Source organism: Lithobates pipiens, unplaced genomic scaffold (genome assembly GCF_037356315.1).
Source record: "Lithobates pipiens isolate NorthernLeopardFrog02 unplaced genomic scaffold, aLitPip1_a1.2 Scaffold_8, whole genome shotgun sequence".
NCBI classification, from domain to species: Eukaryota; Metazoa; Chordata; class Amphibia; order Anura; family Ranidae; genus Lithobates; species Lithobates pipiens.
In genome coordinates this window covers 119,976,225-119,994,935 of record NW_027507903.1, presented here as the reverse complement: position 1 = coordinate 119,994,935, position 18,711 = coordinate 119,976,225, and the positions used below count along the sequence as shown (strand labels likewise).

At 50.1% G+C, this 18,711-nt stretch overlaps 1 protein-coding gene across 7 annotated transcripts in view; it reads left to right on the top strand.

Moving 5' to 3' along the window:
* Positions 1-15,824: 15,824 nt before the first annotated feature.
* The window catches only part of HERC1 (HECT and RLD domain containing E3 ubiquitin protein ligase family member 1), a 230,383-nt gene continuing 227,496 nt past the window's right edge, over positions 15,825-18,711 (top strand). For all 7 annotated transcript variants that reach the window (XM_077471309.1, XM_077471313.1, XM_077471314.1 and 4 more), the window contains exon 1: positions 15,825-15,989. The gene's annotated coding sequence lies outside the window, so the exon portion shown is untranslated. The remainder of the gene's footprint in view (positions 15,990-18,711) is intronic.

The window sequence follows — 18,711 nt, the reverse complement described above, 5'->3', positions numbered from 1 at the left end:
GACGCTTCTTAGACTTGCAGCTGGGAAGGGCATGCAAGTGAAACACCTAGGCCAGTGATTGAGAACCTTTTTGAGCCCAAGTGCACAAACAGTGATACAAAACCAACTTATTTATTTCAAAGTGCCAATATGGAATTAAACCCACCAGCTGCTCTGTACAGAGAATGGGACTGATCATCCCTCTGAATGAACCCTCATTTTTGGGACACTGTGATGGGGAAACCTGAAATATGGGGACATTGTGATGGGGACGCCTAATGTATTAAGACCATGTGATGGGGGGACCTGCTGTATGGGGACCCTGTGATGGGGACACCTGATGTATTGGGGCACTGTTATGGGGACACCTGATGTAAGGGGGCACTGTGATGGAGACACCTGATGTAAGGGGGCACTGTGATGGAGACACCTGATGTAAGGGGGCACTGTGATGGAGACACCTGCTGTATGGGGACACTGTGATGGGGGAACCTGCTGTATGGGGGCACTGTGATTGAGACACCTGATGTAAGGGGGCACTGTGATGGAGACACCTGCTGTATGGGGACACTGTGATGGGGGAACCTGCTTTATGGGGGCACTGTGATTGAGACACCTGATGTACGGGGGCACAGTGATGGGGGAACTTGCTGTATGGGGACACTGTGATGGGGGAAACTGCTGTATGGGGACACTGTGATATGGGGAACCTGATGTATAGGGACACTATGATAAGGGAAGTTAATGTAAGGGGCACTGTGATGGAGGGAACTGATGTAAAGGGCAACTGTGATGGGGATACCTGATGTACAGTATGTAGAGCAACCCCTAAGGAGCCACAGATAAACTGGGATCCACCACCCTGCACAGCCAGGAGATCATGGGATGTCAACTTGACCCCAGCAAAACTTCAGTAACATCTCCAGGGACACCCTTCCTATATACAGTCTCTGTATACAGCTCCAACTTCTTCGTCCAGCACACACTTGCTTGCAGACCCCAGCTGAATCACTGTTTGCATATCTGACAAATCTCAGTCAGATGTTTGAGCGATGGCCCATTACAGGCAGGAACCCGAGGCCCCTTGTAGTGTAGCAAAAATACAGTGAAACAGTTTGCACATTTCCTCCTGTGGCTACTGATCCCAGCACCACCTCCTCGGGCACTGCCAACCCACCTGGCTGCAGCTGCCTCTCTCACCAGCCCTCCAGGCTAACCTCTCCCCCACAGTCCTCCAGACTGACACTCACCAGCCCACCCTGCTGACTCTCAGGAGATTTCCCAGGGAAGGGATGAAGACTTAAAGTGGATGTAAACCCTCTGCTATACCCAGTGAAGTGAACAGCCTCAGATAATACAGGAGATTAAAAAGATCTCCCTACATAAGTTTTACATGTATATCTGCTGTCTTCAGCTTTATATATTCTTTAGGATTCTAACATTGTGTTAGAATTTTTACTTCCTCATTCAGCAAAAGGAGTGGATTCTTGGCATACACTGTGTGACAGCTGATTGGAGGAAAGGCCCACACCCTCCTCCACATAGGCAGAGGAAGGAAGGAATGTGTAGATCTGTGCTGCCACAAGACAAGCTCTCTGCCAATCTATTTATAGCACCCACCCTGACACAAATTTCAAGCTGGTTTTATCTGGGTTGTCAGAGAACTTGTCAGAAGTTATCACGCTGATAACAGATAACAGAAGAACGAAGCAACAGAAAGACACAGGACTTGGAGTGAGATAAGTAAACACTACAGAGATATGTGCCTAGGTAAAATTTAATGAATCGGGTTTACATCAACTTTAAGCACACCTTTGTCTTCAGGGAGAACTGGCTATGTATGGCAGTCCGCCCCCCCACCCCCGTAGGTCTCCAGTAGTGCTGACCTGCTCCAGCTGTCCTCTCTTCTTGCTCCTGTGCCTCCAGGAAGGGCTTCCTATGTGTGTTATGGCAGGATCCTTCCAGCATCCAAAAGCCAGGCCATTGCCCCCCACCAGAGGTATCCCAGAGGGCCACCACAGCCTCCACTGCACTAAAACTCCATCTTCCACCTGACAGCCCCTGCTGGCATGGCTCATGCCTATTTATGAGGAGGCCTGCCCCCTGCCAGCCCTTTTACTGGGGATTGGCCGAGGCCCTTATAAATATTCCAGTTTCTCCTAACCTCCACCCATTAGCTCTAGAAGTTTCTACAACCTCCTAGAAACAGGGAGAGGCACCAGAGGAGCTGTGAGGATAAGTTTTCCAGCCTGACTCACTGAACCCTGACCCACATTTACAGCTCAGGCTTAGCCTACACTAGCACACCAGAGGGTGCTACAAGTATATAGGCACTGTGATGGGGGAACTTGATGTCTATGGGCACTGTAAAAGGGGTACTGTGATGGGGACATCTCATGCAGGCTGGCAGGTTCCCTGGTGCCCATGATGCTATTAAGATGGCACTGAGTGAGCTTTTTCTCTGATTCAAACCCCATCATGTGCTCTTCCTCTCCCCTGGTGCAGTAGCTCTGAACTCAGCGTTTGAGAACTCACTCCTGTGATGGTGGAGGTTAGGGATGAGCCGAACACCCCCCCGTTCGGTTCGCACCAGAACTTTCGAACGGACCGAAAATTCGTACGAACTTTAGAACCCCATTGAAGTCTATGGGACTCGAACGTTCGAAATTAAAAGTGCTAATTTTAATGGCTAATATGCAAGATACTGTCCTAAAAAGGGTTTGGGGACCTGGCTCCTGCCCCAGGGGACATGGGTCAATGCCTAAAATGTTTTTAAAAATGGCCGTTTTGGCGGGAGCACTGATTTTAATGACAATTAAAGTGAAAAAAAAGTGAAATATTCCTTTAAATATCATGCCTGGGGGGTGTCTATAGTATGCCTGTGAAGTGCTACGTGTTTCCCGTGTTGAGAACAGTCCCTGCACAAAATTACATTTAACGGAAATAACGTCATTTAAAACTGCTTGCGGTTTTAATGTTATATCTGGTTCCTGCAATATGGATGAAAATCATTGAGAAAAATGGCATGGGTAGCCCCCCCTGCCCATTACCAGCCCCTTTGGGTCTTGTACGGATATTAAGGGCAACCTCGTACCCATATTAAAAAAAGGAAATACGTGTGGCCCCCAGGCCCTATATACTCAGAACAGCAGTATACAGGCGGTGCAAACAAGACAGGGACTGTGTAGGTTTGTTGTGTTAAGTAGAATCTGTTTGTAATTTTCAACTGGTACATTTTTAAAGTGTAGCTCCAGTCAAAAAATCTATTTTTAAGCTTTTTGGAAATCATAGGGAAGGGTTATCACCCCTGTATAATTTGTTTTGCCTTCCGTCTTTTTTCATCTCACTTCCTGTTGTCTCCTTCCGTTTGCAAGTAGGAGACGTTTGTAAGTTGGATGTTTGAAAGTAGGGGCCTGCCCTATATGCTCTGCAGAAATGGCGGAACAAGGTGTTGGTGTTGCCACAACATTGTAAGCTCTCAAAGTGACTCTTGGTGGGCGCTGGAGAGCCCTGCTGTGAACAATTATATCAATAATTGTAATTACATGCCATTGTTAAACAGTGGTAGAAAAATTGGGCCTTTGGTGGTTGTGGTGCTGGTGCTGGTGCCACAACACTATAAGTCCCCACAGTTACTCTCAGTGGGCACAGGAACAGGCCCTGCTGTGAAATATTATATCAAGAATTGTAATTACATGCCCCTGTTAAACAGGGGCTGAAAAACTGGGCCTTAGGCACTGGTGCTGGTGCCACGACACTGCAACCTCTCCCATATACTCTAGTTGTAGTGCAGGAATGAGCCCGGCTGCAAAGCATTGCATCAAAAATTGTAATTAAACGTCCCTGTTAAACAGGGGCTGAAAAATTGGGACTTAGGCACTGGTGCTGGTGCCACGACACTGCAATCTCTCCCATATACTCTAGTTGTGGTGCAGGAATGAGCCCTGCTACAAAGCATTGCATCAAAAATTGTAATTAAACGCCCCTGTTAAACAAGGGCTGAAAAATTTGGCCTTAGGCACTGGTGCTGGTGCCACGACACTGCAACCTCTCCCATATACTCTAGTTGTGGTGCAGGAATGAGCCCTGCTGCAAAGCATTGCATCAAAAATTGTAATTAAACGCCCCTGTTAAACAGGGGCTGAAAAATTGGGCTGGTGGCATCACCCAGAACCAAAAATGTTCTTCCAACATATCAGCGGAGGAGGAAGAGGATAGACAATCAACATAACAGGACAGTTACTCAGCATAGGCAGTCTTGAAGGGATGTGATATTTAACCACTTAAGGACCACCACATGCCAATGTACGTCATCACAATGGCATGTACAGGCACAAGCACGTACATGTACGTGCTTGCCTTTCAGTGGGTGGGGGGTCCGATCGGACCCCCTCCCGCTTGATGCGGCGGTCCGTTTCGCTGCAGGAGCGATCCGAGATGAGGGGATGGCCATTGGTTTCTGCCCATCCCCTCTCGATCGCTCCTGGCGAATGAGAAGCTTCCTCCCACTGTGTATAGTAAACACAGGCAGGGAGGAAGTGATGTCATTCTCCTCGGGGCGGTCTTTTTGACCGGACTATGAGGAGAAGTGAAAGTAAGTGTGCACCAACACTACACTAACATGTAGGCACACACAGGCACACAAACCCCCCCCCCCCCCCGATCAACTTTTTTTTGGTAGCGTTTTATATTTAAATCCGGAAGGCAGTGCTTGGTTTTCGGGGTCCCGTACGTGGCTAGGCTCCCAAAAAGTCCCCCACATGTTGTATCCCCGTACTCGGGAGAAGCAGCAGAGTTTATTTTGGGGTGTAATTTGACTTATGCCCATAGCATGTGTGAGCAATATATCATTTAGTGACAACTTTGTGCAAATAAATTAAACATTTTAATATTCCTGCAACTTGTGGCAAAATATAAAATATTTCATGGACTCAACATGCCTCTCAGTAAATAGCTTGGGATGTCTACTTTCCAAAATGTTGTCATTGGGGGGGGTTTTGTGCTATTTTGGCATTTTATGGCCTTCAAAACTGTGATAGGAGGAGTGAAATCAAAAATTTGCACCTTTAGAAACCCTGAAGGCAGTGATCGGTTTTCGGGGTGCCGTACGCGGCTACACTCCCAAAAAGACCCACATAGGTGGTATCCCCGTACCCAGGAGAAGCAGCAGAATATATTTTGGGGTGCAATTCCACATATAACTATGGCATGTGTGAGCAATATATCATTTAGTGACAACTTTTTGTAAACTTTTTTTTTGTTGTGTGTCATTATTCAATCACTTGGGACAAAAAAAAAATATTCAATGGGCTCAACATGCCCCTCAGCAATTTCCTTGGGGTGTCTACTTTCCAAAATGGGGTCATTTGGGGGGGGGGGGGTTGTACTGCCCTGCCATTTTAGCACCTCAAGAAATGAGGTAGGCAGTCGTAAATTAAAAGCTGTGTAAATTCCAGAAAATGTACTCTAGTTTGTAGACGCTATAACTTTTGCGCAAACCAATAAATATACGCTTATTGACATTTTTTTTACTAAAGACATGTGGCTGAATACATTTTGCCCTAAATGTATGACTAAAATTGAGTTTATTCGATTTTTCTTATAACAAAAAGTAGAAAATATCTTTTTTTCTCAAAATTTTCAGTCTTTTTCCATTTATATTGCAAAAAATAAAAATCGCAGAGGCAATCAAATACCATCAAAAGAAAGCTCTATTTGTGGGAAGAAAAGTACGAAAATTTTGTTTGGGTACAACATTGCATGACCGCACAATTACCAGTTAAAGCAGTGCAGTGCGAAATTGTAAAAATACCTCTGGTCCTTAGGCTGAAAATTGGTCCGGGGCTGAAGTGGTTAAAAAAAATTATTCGGTTACATCAGCTTCAGGGGCTTGGTAGCTGTGGGTGATTCAAGACTGATTCATCTTGATGAAGGTCAGCCGATCAACTGAGTCGGTGGACAGGCGCACCCTGTGATCGGTAACAAAGCCACCAGCAGCACTGAAGGTGCGTTCCGAAAGAACGCTGGATGCAGGACAGGCCAGTAGCTCAATTGCATACTGTGCAAGCTCTGGCCAGTGATCCATCCTCAAGACCCAGTAAGCCAGAGGATTTTCGGTGGGGAAGGTGTCCAAGTCTGACCTTGCCCCTAGGTATTCCTGCACCATGTAAATCAGACGCTGGCGATGGTTGCTGGAACCGATCATACCTTGGGGCTGCGGACTAAAAAATTGTCTGAACGCATCGGTCAGACGGCCACCTTCTCCACCGCTCCTTCTGACCAATGCCTCAGCAACACGTTGTCCAGGACCAGGAGTTTGTAACCTCCCAGTCTCTGGGAACGTGTTGCACAGACCTTTCTGCAAGGCCTCCTGGAGATGTCTCATCCTCTGCTCCCTCTGCGACGACAAGATAAGGTCGGCAACCTTACCCTTGTACCGTGGAGGCCATGCAGCGTAGGTTAGCTGAGGCATTCGGTCCGGATTCCTCTGGGTCACTAAGGATAACATGATCCGCAGCTACCTCCTCCCAGCCACGTACAAGTCCACGGGTTTCTTGGGACTGTAAATCATCCCTACAAGACTGCTGCTGCTGCTGATGCTGAGTGCCAGCCTCCACCTCCATGCTGACACAATCATCCTCCTCCTCCTCCTCCTCTTCCTGTGTGATGGGTGGCACAGCAGGAACACTGTCTAAGTAAAGGGGGCCTTGAGAGGCAAGGAAGTCCTCCTCTTCCTGCCTCTGTTCTGCCTCAAGTGCCCTGTCCATTATTCCACGCAGCGTATACTCCAAGAGGTGGACAAGAGGTACAGTGTCACTGATGCATGCACTGTCACTGCTTACCATCCTTGTGGCCTCCTCAAACGGTGACAGGACAGTGCATGCATCCCTGATCATGCCCCACTGGCGTGGTGAGAAAAAACCGAGCTCCCCTGACCCTGTCCTGGTGCCGTAGTCGCACAGGTACTCATTGATGGCCCTCTGCTGCGTGTGCAGCGGCTGCAGTATGGCCAATGTTGAGTTCCACCTGGTGGGCATGTCACATATAAGGCGGTTCTTGGGCAGGTTCAACTCCTTTTGGAGCTCAGCCAGCCAAGCACAGGCATTAAATGATCAGCGGAAATGCACATAGACTTTCCTGGCCTGCTTCAGGACATCCTGTAAGCCCAAGTACCTGCCCAAGAACCACTGCACCACCAGGTTAAGGACGTGAGCCACCCAGGGCACATGGGTCAGTTGTCCCTGTCGGAGGGCGGAGAGGAGGTTGGTGCCATTGTCGCAAACCACCATTCCTGGCTTAAGCTGGCGTGGCGTCAACTACCTCTCGGCCTGCCCCTGCAGAGCTGACAAAACATCTGCCCCAGTGTGGCTCCTGTCCCCCAAACAAACCAGCGCAAGCACGGCATGGCATCGTTTTGCCTGCGTACTTGCGTAGCCCCTGGAATGCCTACAGAGCACCGCTGGTTCTGAGGACAGAGCACTGGAAGAGGCCACGGAGGAGGAAGAAGAGGACACAACCAATAGTAGCATTTTGGAGGCGTGGTGGCGGAACAACCTCCAACACTACTGCACCTTGTCCTGCATCCTTCCCAGCTGCCAGAAGATTGACCCAATGGGCCGTGAAAGACAGGTAACATCCCTGTCCATGCCTGCTGGACCATGAGTGAGCGGTAATATGCACCTTACCGCTGACCGCCCTGTCCAGCGAGGCAAGGACATTGCCTTCCACATGCCGGTAGAGAGCCGGAATCGCCTTCCGTGAGAAAAAGTGGCGTTTGGGGACCTGCCACTGAGGAACCGCACATTGTACAAACTCACGGAAGGGGGCCGAGTTTACCAACTGAAAAGGCAGCAGTTGAAGTGCTAGCAATTTAGCCAAGCTAGCATTCAACCGCTGGGCATGTGGATGGCTGGGAGTGAACTTCCTTTGGCGGTCCAGCAGCTGGGGCAGGGACATTTGCCTGCTATAATCGGACGTGGGTGTACTGCTAGCAGAGTGCCCGGAAGCACTTGGCTATGGCACACCTAATTCTATACCTTCATTCCTCTCAGAGCAGGTTTTAGAGAGGACTGAAGGTCTAGTGGGGTTGGAGATCCCAGCTGATGAGGAGCAGGAGAGGTCTGCTTTGCTCTTTGGTGTGGGTCTTTGAGGTACGCTTGCCAACGAGCTGCATGGCAGGTCAACATATGTCTGGTCAAGCATGTGGTGCCCAAGCAGCTGATGTTTTGGCCACGCAAGATACGCTTGAGACATATGTTGCAAATAGCAGCGGTGCGATCTGATGCACTCGTCTCAAAAAAGGCCCACACCAAAGAACTTTTAAAATAACGCGCAGAGGCAGCGCCCTGCACAGGCGGAGCTCTGCGGTGTGATTCAGTCGGTGTGCTGCCCCTAAGCTGGCCCCCGGAGGGCATCCTGCCTCGTTGGACATGTGCCTCCTCCTCCTCCTCTCTCCTACCAGGCACCCACGTGGAGTCAGTGCCCTCATCATCCCCTCCCTCTTCATCGCTGGAGCAAACCTGGCAATATGCTGCAGCTTGTGGAACATGACTGCCAGATTGCTGTCCTTCTTGAGTATCCCCTGTCTCTGCGCTCACGCTACTGCCTTCCTCTAGCTGAGTATCATCATCAGAGCCTACAAAACACTGGGCATCCTCCTGGAGCATGTACCCCACACTGTGCTCAAAGAGTTCAGGAGACTCCTCAGGAGGACGTGGTGGGTCTAGGGAAGGAGTCACTGATGATGACATTGAGAGGAGGGAAGACGATGCGTTGACAGCTGCTTTGCTAGTACCCTGAACCTGGGTGAGAGAGGATGAGGAGGATGAAGAGGGCTTGGTCATCCACTCTACCAAGTCTTCGGCATGTTGCGGCTCAACATGTCCAGCTGCCGAAAAGAATGACAAGCGCGTCCCATGGCCACGTGCTGATGATGACGATGCACTGCGTCCACGACCAGCACTGTTGTCTCTAGACACAGAGCCTGCTTGCCATCTTTTATCGGCTCGCGCCTGTCTGCCTCTCCTTGCTGGCCTTCCAGACATGGTAATGGCCTGAAGGGAGATGGGAAAACCAGCAATTGGGTAGTGTATATTGTGCTGGAGGCACTCACAACACCCACTTCTGCAGATGGCAGATGGCTCAATTAGAGAAGAGCTATGTAGGTGGATATAACGGTGTATTCTGCGGTCAGGGCACGCAGACAGCATCCACAATCTCCTACAACTGACTGCAAGCTCTATTTAAAAAGAGCAAGATAGCTAGCTATATAGGTGGATATAGAGGTGTATTCTGCGGTCAGGGAACGCAGACAGCACGCACAATCTCCTACAGCTGACTGCAAGCTCTATTTAAAAAGAGCAAGATAGCTAGCTATATAGGTGGATATAACGGTGTATTCTGCGGTCAGGGCACGCAGACAGCACGCACAATCTCCTACAACTGACTGCAAGCTCTATTTAAAAAGAGCAAGATAGCTAGCTATATAGGTGGATATAGCGGTGTATTCTGCGGTCAGGGCACGCAGACAGCACGCACAATCTCCTACAACTGACTGCAAGCTCTATTTAAAAACGGATCAGTGCCTTGGACTCATTGTCCATATTGTAAGTATGTAGTGCCCTTTATAAGGCCACATGCTTTCTTCTCAACCAAAATTACCATTGAATATTATATCTTACTGCTATCTACTATATATATTTTTTAGATACCTCGCATATACACCAACTCCTGAGGAAGCGAGCCGAGCTCGCGAAACGCGTCGAGTATTATGCTGTATATGTATATGATCTATTTTACTACTATGTCAATGGTTAAATCATGCCTGATGATGCTACTATGTTTATGTGCATTCAACCATGTTTCTTTTGGAATTCGAATAAAAATATTTTTATACCTATCTAAGATGACCTATGTGACCAACTCATTTAAAGTCCCATGGGCGAATTTGTTTTCTATGCATATTTAAAAAGAGCAAGATAGCTAGCAATATAGGTGGATATAATGGTGTATACTGCACTACAGAAGAGCAAGAACGCAAAATCAGCCGATAACGAACGGTGTATACTGTGTTGAAGGTACACAGAACACCCACTAACTCCTACAGCCGCCAACACACTACACAAGGCCGCCGCGCTGGCGGCCTTATATAGTGTGGGGTGTGTACTACACAGCCTACACAGCCTGAGCTATGATTGGCCACAGGCATCCTGCCTGTGGCCAATCATGGCTCTCCTCGCTGCCGGCGCTGCGATGGCGCAGTGCATTGTGGGCCGTGAGCGCCACACGAATTTGGCGCGAACCGCCCATAATGTTCGGTTTTCGCCGAACTGGTGAACAGCCGATGTTCGAGTTGAACGTATGTTCGACTCGAACACGAATCTCATCACTAGTGGAGGTGAGCAGTAATGACTAGGCCTCACTTAGCAACATCTTAAGTACTATTTCACACTAAATGCAGTTCTGTGCACTTTTTTCTGCACTAAAAATGCATGCAGTGTTTTCCATTTATTCCAATGGCTCTAGTTTACACCAGTGCAGTCAGTTTCCAGTGGTGCGGAAAAAAAGTAGAGCATGGTGCATTTTTTCTGCACAGAACTGTAATGGAACCTAGCAAATTTTATCAAAAACGCACTGGAACTGAATGTGGTGTAAACTGTAAGCAAAAACTGATCCGGAAAGTATGAGTGCATATTTTTGGTGTGAACTGGCCCTTAAAAATGCATGCACAGTGTTTTTCATGTATTCCAATGGCTCTAGCTCACACCAGTGCAGTGAGTTCTAGTCAGTTTCCGGTGCAGCTATTGGAATACATGGAAAACACTGTGCATGCATTTTTAAGGGCCAGTTCTCACCAAAAAAATGCACTCATACTTTCCGGATCAGTTTTTGCTTACAGTTTACACCACATTCAGTTCCAGTGCGTTTTTGATAAAATTTGCTAGGTTCCATTACAGTTCTGTGCAGAAAAAAAAGTGTTTTCCATGTATTCCAATCGCTCTAGCTCACACCAGTGCAGTGAGTTCTAGTCAGTTTCCGGTGCAGCTATTGGAATACATGGAAAACACTGTGCATGCATTTTTAGTGCAGAAAAAAAGCGCACGGAACTGCATCTGGAGTGAACTGGCCCTGAGAGTATCCAGTCAGGCTTCATGAGGTATGTAAATGGCCTACACCTATACAAAGGGCACTATTTTACTTTAGTCGGAGCTACACAGTTTGTTTTTATCTACAGACTCCCCTTACCTGCATAGGCAGTTTTTTTGGTAAAGGTGAACTATGACTCTAATGAGAATAAAGACGTGATGAGATATAGCCTCGTATCATACATGTGATGAGAGAAGTGATCAGATACCTAGGTATTATACAACAATCAACCATTGTGACCACTGACAGGTAAAGCGAATAAGATTGATTATGTTGTTACAATGGCATCTGAAAGTGAAAGATACATTAGGCAGCAAGCGAACATGTTGTCCCAATAGTTGCTGTGTTGAAAGCAGAAAAACTGGGCAAGTATAATGATATGAGCAACTTTGACAAGGGCCAAATTGTAGTGGCTGTGCGACTGGGTCAGAGCAATTCCAAAACTGCAGCTCTTGTGGGATATTCCCAGTCTGCAGTGGTCAGGACCTACCAAAAGTGGCTCAGCCCACGTTCACATTGGTCATTGGTCCGATTCGGCATGCGATTTGACATGCCAAATTGTGTTCCATATCGGCGGTTATTGCTGGCAATAGTACCGTCCAAATCCGCACTGCGCCGACTTTGCAACACCACACCTATTCCCAAAAGTAGTTCCTGTACTACTTTTGCCAACTTTGGGGATTATTTGAATAGACATCTGTGCATGAACCTGCACAGAAGTCTGTCAAATCGCCCCCCGTAGATGGACTGCATTGCCAGTTTGAAATTGTGTGAGTTCAGCTAAACTCGCATGATTTTTAACCCGTATCAGTGTGAACCTGGGCTCACGAAAATGAAAACCAGCAAACTAGCTCATGGGCCCATTTATGCATGTGGGTAGTGAAGTCTGGACTGTATAGTCTGATTAAATAGAAGAGCTCAACTTGCTGAAAAGGTTAATGGTGGTTGGAATGGTATAAAAATAGTGGGAGAGATTTTCTAAAACTGGTGCACATAGAATCTGGTGCAACTGTGCATAGTAACCAATCAAGTTCCAGGTTTTCTTGTCAAAGCTTAATTGAACAAGCCTAAAGTTAGAAGCTGATTGGTTACCATACACAGCTGCATCAGTTTTAGTAAATCTCCCATGTGGATCCCTCTGTGTTGTGTATAGGCCTGTGAAGCTGCAGACTGTCCATGCTGACGCATCATGCTCACAGCTGAAAGTGCCTACAATGGGCATGTGAGCATCATAACTGGACCACAGATCAATGGAAGAAGGTGGCCTGGTCTGATGAATTTAAAAATAGTTTGAGATGTGGATTTGATCTCCAGATCTCCAATCGAGCATCTGTGGGATGTTCTAGAAAAACAAGTCCGATCCATGGAGGTCCCATCTGGCAACTTACAGGACTTAAAGGCCTTGTTCAAGAAGGTTATACAATACCGTCTGCCTGTCAGTGTTAATTTTGGTAGCAAACTTTTTATGCTGGGTTCACACAGGTCCAGCTGCGTTTTGCATTCCGGTGTCCTGTGCGTTTGTGTTCACTGGTTCAGGTGCAAATTTTCCCCTGAATTTGCAACTGAACTGGACCCAAAAACATACAGGACCCTCTTAAAATTTGCAGTGCAGCCGTCCTGGACATGTGTGTACTGGCTTTATTGAAAGACAGTCACACTCACATGCTATGAAAATTGGATGCGGCGTAATTCGCATATATGTGAACCCAGCCTTGGTTGCATTTAAGTCATCTGCAGTTGTTTTAATCATATTTAGTGGACTAAAATCTAATGTGTTTTGTTAAATTGTAATGCATTATTTAGGAATTTCTCTACAATTTCAAAACGCATTATATTCTCCTGAGGAATATGTTCTGAGGGGGCTTAAAATGCTGCACAGTGCTCTGAGGAGGCCTGTAATGCAGATAATGCTCTGGACGGTGGTCTAAAGGGGCATTTAACGCACCCAGAGCTCTGGACGGTGGTCTGAGGAGGCCTTTAATGCACCCAGTGGTCTGAGGAGGCCTTTAGGCTGGATTCACACCTATGCATTTTTTGTGCCTTTTGCATTTTGAAGATTTGCTCTACAGAACGTGTTCCATAGGAAACCATGTTAAATGGACTATAGTTCAAATCTGAAAAATGCAAAAAGCACTAAAAATGCATAGGTGTGAATCCAGCCTTAACGCACCCAGTGCTCTGGACGGTGGTCTGAGGAGGCCTTTAACGCACCCAGTGCCCTGGACGGTGGTCTGAGGAAGCCTTTAACGCACCCAGTGCCCTGGACGGTGGTCTGAGGAAGCCTTTAACGCACCCAGTGCCCTGGACGGTGGTCTGAGGAAGCCTTTAACGCACCCAGTGCCCTGGACGGTGGTCTGAGGAGGCCTTTAACGCACCCAGTGCCCTGGACGGTGGTCTGAGGAGGCCTTTAATGCACCCAGTGCCCTGGACGGTGGTCTGAGGAGGCCTTTAACGCACCCAGTGCCCTGGACGGTGGTCTGAGGAGGCCTTTAACGCACCCAGTGCCCTGGACGGTGGTCTGAGGAGGCCTTTAACGCACCCAGTGCCCTGGACGGTGGTCTGAGGAGGCCTTTAACGCACCCAGTGCCCTGGACGGTGGTCTGAGGAGGCCTTTAACGCACCCAGTGCCCTGGACGGTGGTCTGAGGAGGCCTTTAACGCACCCAGTGCCCTGGACGGTGGTCTGAGGAGGCCTTTAACGCACCCAGTGCCCTGGACGGTGGTCTGAGGAGGCCTTTAACGCACCCAGTGCCCTGGACGGTGGTCTGAGGAGGCCTGTAATTCACATAGTGCTAACTGCTAAGCATACTACGGACGTGCTTGCTGGGAGCGGAAGCACTCAAGGGCTCTACACAGGGAGCGCTCCGGGGAAGCCGGAAGTTCACATGAGTAAATGTCCCTCTCTCGCATTTTCATTTGTTAAAGGAGAAGTTTGGCTTTTATACCATATTCATACTTGCCTACGTGGATGCGATGCTGCATCTGTCCCCTGGGGTCTCTGCACTGGGAACCAAGCCACCAATGGCTTGGTTCTCTTGACTCCTGAGAGGAGAGCTACTGACTGTCAATCAGCAGCTTCCCCTCCCCTGCTTTGCTCCTCCACTCTCACTGGTGCCCTGAGCTGTGGAGGGTTGTGGGGCGGCCATCTCAGCGGCTTGCTGAAGCTGGGAATCCCACCGGTCCAGGCAGCTGGCATATCCAGACTTCCGAAGTTGGGATAACGTGGTGCCGGACTAATCTTGGTGACGTCAGCAGAGAGCAGACTTCAGACTGGTCTCTGCTGAAACTAGGTCACAGGAGTGTAAAACGAATTGCACTCTTGTGACCCTTTAGGCTCTGTTCACACCTAGGCGTTTTTCTGCTGTAAGCCTCAGCTCTAAAAACGCCTAACAAGACAAATCCCATTCATTTCAATGACCCCTGTTCACATCTGAGCGTTTTGTCATCTGAAGCAAAATGCTTGAAGCTCAAAAAAGTACAGGTGTTTTTTTTTTTTTTTTTTTTTTTTTTGGCACATTACAGGCATTTTGCGCTTTTTACATTGGTGACCTTTTTGACCTGGTGCGAAATTGCACGACTTTCTACAAACAAAACACCTAGCTGTGAACAGAACCTTAGGAGAAGCCCAGCCAAACGAGCTCAGACTGGACTTCTCCTTTTAACAGGGAAAGAACAATTGATTTTCGTCATAGTTTTTGTCAGTGGATAAAAATGAGGTGTACTTTTCATTTCGTCATTTTTAAAAGGCCGCTGACAAAAATTGACAAATGTTTTCGTGGATGAAATGAACACTGCTGCCTGTGCGTTCCATTCATCCTTGTGTAGGACATCCCATTGCTTTATATAGGGACACAGCCACATAATATCGCTGTGGGGGGGTCATGTGTCTCCAAATGAACACAGGGTGATTTTAGGGACAAGGACCCACACAGGTGGCATATTAGGCCACAGCTGCTGTGTCTCAATGGGACATCCTGAGGATGAACGCAACACCTCTGGAAGAAAGCATGGCCCGTGTCCTATCACATAGTGTCCCCCCATCTAATAGTGTCCGCTGTGTACTGCGCATGCACAGAACACAGATTACAAAAATATCCGAAGATGAACGGCACCTACGCCGTGAGTCCAGGTTCTAGCCCCACCATCTAAGTGGACATAGAGTTAGAAGTTGACATAGAGTTAGAATAAAAAGAGCCGAGCGCAGCGAGGCCATGCCCGAAGCGTGGCGAGGGGTCCTCTAATATTTGCAGCCCTATGTCCACTTGGATGGTGGGGCTAGCACCTCGACTCACGGCGCAGACGGCGTTCATCTTCGGAGATTTTCCAAATTTCCTTCTGCTCCGTACTGCGCAGTACGGGGCGGACACTATCCGATGGAGGGGACGATATATGGCAGAACACCAGCATGGACAGATGGTATGGGATGCCTCCTGTGTAAGGAAGGACAAAGGATCTGCTAGGACCAGTCCGGTGTCACAGGGCACAGCACCCTTCGCAGGTGTGGAGGAGTCCATGCCCTATCGGATATGGCGGGTGGTCATAATGTTATGGCTGATCGTTGTGCCATATACCGTATATGATGGGAGAGGTGACAGTAGTCGTAGATATATTGGTGGTGATGACCCGTCTTTATATAATGTATCAGTGTGTGTGTGCTCGGTGTGTATCTGGCCAGTCGTGCTGTGTTTACATGGCGGCTCTCTCCGCCCTTTCCTGGGCGTGTTCCCGGGTCTCCGCCCTTTCCTTTCTTCTGACAAGTAGAACCGTTGCGGCTGTGATCAGAGAGGGCCCGGACACCGGCAACCCGGTACAGAGAGCGGACACATCACCGGACACGGGACGCCTCCTTCGGTGATCGGAGAGCAGGTACGGAGGGGAAGGTGGCAATGAGTGCAAGCTCTGAGGCCCAGTGTCAGTGATGCTGCTGACACAGACAGCTGTGCTCATGTTATATAATGTATGACGGCTGACAGCCCATAAATGGGCGATCGGGGCTTCGATATCACCGTGCGAGCTCCACCCCGACATCTGCAGAGGGCGGATTATTATGGGCGGACAACGGGGGTGTTCTGCTATGTCCCCATCCTCGGGGTGTCCCCTACAGCCTGTCACCAGTGCTGCATAGGTAACTTAGTAGAATGAAGCCCCTCTACCAGCTCATGAGGATTGGTATGGTCCATCTTTATTGCTGATGTTGTTTAGTATTATTGGGGGGATCATGTCCTCATTTGATATCTACTGGCTGATAATAAGTGATTATAGACCACTGGCTGATAGGTGAGAACACTTGGCCTTCTTTAGCAAATGCAGCGCCTTGGTTCTGGTACAGCTGTAATAACCAGCATAGATTGATGCCAGTTTGACCAGACCAGTTTCCCTGGACTGCAACCTATAGCTTTCCCAGCTTTGATGACCTACCATCCAGTATTCAGAGACGCAAGTTGGTGGCCCACTGGCTCCACAGAAAAAACACAGATGTTCTGTAACAGACATACACCCCTCGTCATCGTTCCCTGAGCAATTCGACCAGGCCGACGCCTCCTGGATGCCTCTATCAGACAGACCCCCCCCTCTCACTGTCCCCTCCTGGAAGCCTCAACATCACCTCCTGGACCCCTCGACCAGACAGACCCCCTCGTCATTACCTGCTGGATGCCTTGACCAGAAGGACCCCTTCACCGACGCCTCATAGCCCCTTTCACTAGATGGATGTCCCCTGGACCCCCCCCTCTTGCCATCGGCCTCCTAGACCAGAAGGGGGGGCCCCCCCCCACTCGCCGTCGGCCTGCTAGACCAGAAGGGGGGCCCCCCCCCCCCCACTCGCCGTCGGCCTGCTAGACCGGAAGGGCCCTCCCCACTCGCCGTTGGCCTGCTAGACCGGCAGGGGGGCCCCCCTCGTCGTCGGCCTGCTAGACCGGCAGGCGGCCCCCCCCCCTCGCCGTCGGCCTGCTAGACCGGCAGGGGGCCCCCCCCCTCGCCGTCGGCCTGCTAGACCGGCAGGGGGCCCCCCCCCTCGCCGTCGGCCTGCTAGACCGGCAGGGCCCCCCCCCCCTCGCCGTCGGCCTGCTAGACCGGCAGGGCCCCCCCCCCTCGCCGTCGGCCTGCTAGACCGGCAGGGCCCCCCCCCCCCCCTCGCCGTCGGCCTGCTAGACCGGCAGGGCCCCCCCCCCCCCCCCTCGCCGTCGGCCTGCTAGACCGGCAGGGCCCCCCCCCCCCCTCGCCGTCGGCCTGCTAGACCGGCAGGGCCCCCCCCCCTCGCCGTCGGCATGCTAGACCGGCAGGGGCCCCCCCCCTCGCCGTCGGCCTGCTAGACCGGCAGGGGGCCCCCCCCCCTCGCCGTCGGCCTGCTAGACCGGCAGGGGGCCCCCCCCCCCCCTCGCCGTCGGCCTGCTAGACCGGCAGGGGGCCCCCCCCCCCCCTCGCCGTCGGCCTGCTAGACCGGCAGGGGGCCCCCCCCCCCCTCGCCGTCGGCCTGCTAGACCGGCAGGGGGCCCCCCCCCCCTCGCCGTCGGCCTGCTAGACCGGCAGGGGGCCCCCCCCCCCCTCGCCGTCGGCCTGCTAGACCGGCAGGGGGCCCCCCCCCCTCGCCGTCGGCCTGCTAGACCGGCAGGGCACCCCCCTCGCCATCGGCCTGCTAGACCGGCAGGGCACCCCCTGCCGCCCGCCTCCTTGACCAGAAGGGGCCCCCTCGTCCACGCCTCCTAGACTCCTCGCCCAGAAGGACCCCCTCAACTAGACATACCCCTGCCGCTTCCTTGACCCCACGACCAGATGGACCCACCCCTCCACAATGTCCCCTTGATCAGATGGACCCCTTGCTCACATCCCCTGGATACCTTGACCCATCCCCCTCCGCCATGTGTTCCCTGGGCATCTTGACCAGATGAACCTTGGGGGGGGGGGGGGATGATCTCGCTGACTTCCCCTGGACATCTCGACCCAACGAACCCCCCCTTGTCGTCCTCTGGACACCTCAACCTGACAGACCCCTTGCCATGTATAGCATGGATGGATGACTTGGTTAGACTACCCTCCCCTCCTATAGGTGTATGGCCAGCTTAGTGCTGGCCATAGACTGATCGATTTTTTTTTTTTTTTTTTTTTTTTTTTTCCCTTTTACCCTACTGGCTGAATAAAGGTAAAAAATCAATCCGAATTCACTATCTACACTAACAGCACAGATGGACAAATACTCCTGCTGGGCTATTGAATTTTGACAACTGACCCCACAGGCTTTCAAAATACTTGAACCGTGGCGGCATCTGATTGGATGTTGCTGCTCTTCAGCCAGCAATTTTCTTTACCAATATTTTTATTTTTTGGGGCCACCCACAAGTCAAATTTCAGACCATTCATCATGAACCAGAGGAAGTTTGCACAGTGTATGGTCAGCTTAACTCAGTCCACTTGCAATAATCACCACTGAGGTCAAATTGCAATTTTCCTCCAGACAGTTTGTGGTAGTTTTGTAGGGGATGGAGGATCTTGTATAATCAGTAACGGGCCCTGAGTTGCTTACCTGTCCCACCATAAGATGTCCTCCCAAAGCAACTCGTGAAATATTTTATAGTAGGTTTATTGGAGCAAT